General features: G+C 27.0%; 1 protein-coding gene across 1 annotated transcript in view; it reads left to right on the plus strand.

Annotated features, from left to right (window-relative positions):
- The window catches only part of PIGN (phosphatidylinositol glycan anchor biosynthesis, class N), a gene marked incomplete at its 5' end in the record, with an annotated part of 133,911 nt that overhangs the window by 7,312 nt on the left and 125,574 nt on the right, over positions 1–1,025 (plus strand). The window lies entirely within an intron of this gene.

Consider the following 1,025-nt stretch of genomic DNA (forward strand, 5'->3'; position numbering starts at 1 on the left):
TTATTTTAAAAATTAAACAAATGAGCTAAAATTTTATACTTATTTCTTACATATAGGACTTCTTTGATGCTGCCAAAAGCAACCAGTCCTTGTTTTCTAAAATAAATGAAGAAAAAATAGTTTTTTTCTTACATTTGTTAGGAATAGATACAAATGGACATGCTCATCGACCAGCATCAAGGTAATTTTAATGCTATGTTTCATTCAATTTTGTTTTTAGGGAAACATCTGTTCATTTGAACTTTTAAAGTATTATGTTTTGTTTGTAATTATAACAACAGAGCTAATATTTTAAATAACTACTTTAATGTATTATAAGTTCTTAGTCAGATGTAATATGATACAGTGGTTAAAACCACATGTACTGTAGCCAGACTGCACCTTAATATAATGAAATATATTCTGTACATATATTCCATATTCTTCATTTATCAAGGCAGAGAAAAATTATTTTACCTAAAATATCTCTATATATTAGATATATTTTCAGTAAATTTTGAAATAGAGCATTTTTATGGTGTTAATTTTTATATCACAAAAAAGATATAATTAGCATTCCTTGTGTATTCCATTTAATCAGTATTGTATCTAGCAAATAATTGTATAAAGTTTTATATACTATATTTCCGTAGCTCTCCTTATATATAACAGCAAATATTTTCCTCACTTTTGCAAACCACAAGAAAGAGGAGGAGACCATGTTATACTTTTATTCTTTATTTTGAATTTGGTTTAGATTAGCCTGATTGTAACTGAAAAACCTGTTGGCTTAGTTGCTGGTACCTAACCTTCTTCTTTAATATGATGCACTGTTTAACTGATGGAATATTCATATTAAACCAACCTTGTTCGACTGTATGGCAAGGTTAAATATAATTTGTTCAAAATTTGTTATATTATATATTTGTATTTTAGATGACAAACATTTGGTGGGATGAAAATATTTTATGCTTGAAACAGTGATACTTATCTATTAATGTGGCCAGGACAATGTAGTTTACAGTATGAGAAACGTGAACTTGAAA

The sequence above is a fragment of the Galeopterus variegatus genome, unplaced genomic scaffold (genome assembly GCF_000696425.1).
Source record: "Galeopterus variegatus unplaced genomic scaffold, G_variegatus-3.0.2 Scaffold328, whole genome shotgun sequence".
Taxonomy (NCBI): domain Eukaryota; kingdom Metazoa; phylum Chordata; class Mammalia; order Dermoptera; family Cynocephalidae; genus Galeopterus; species Galeopterus variegatus.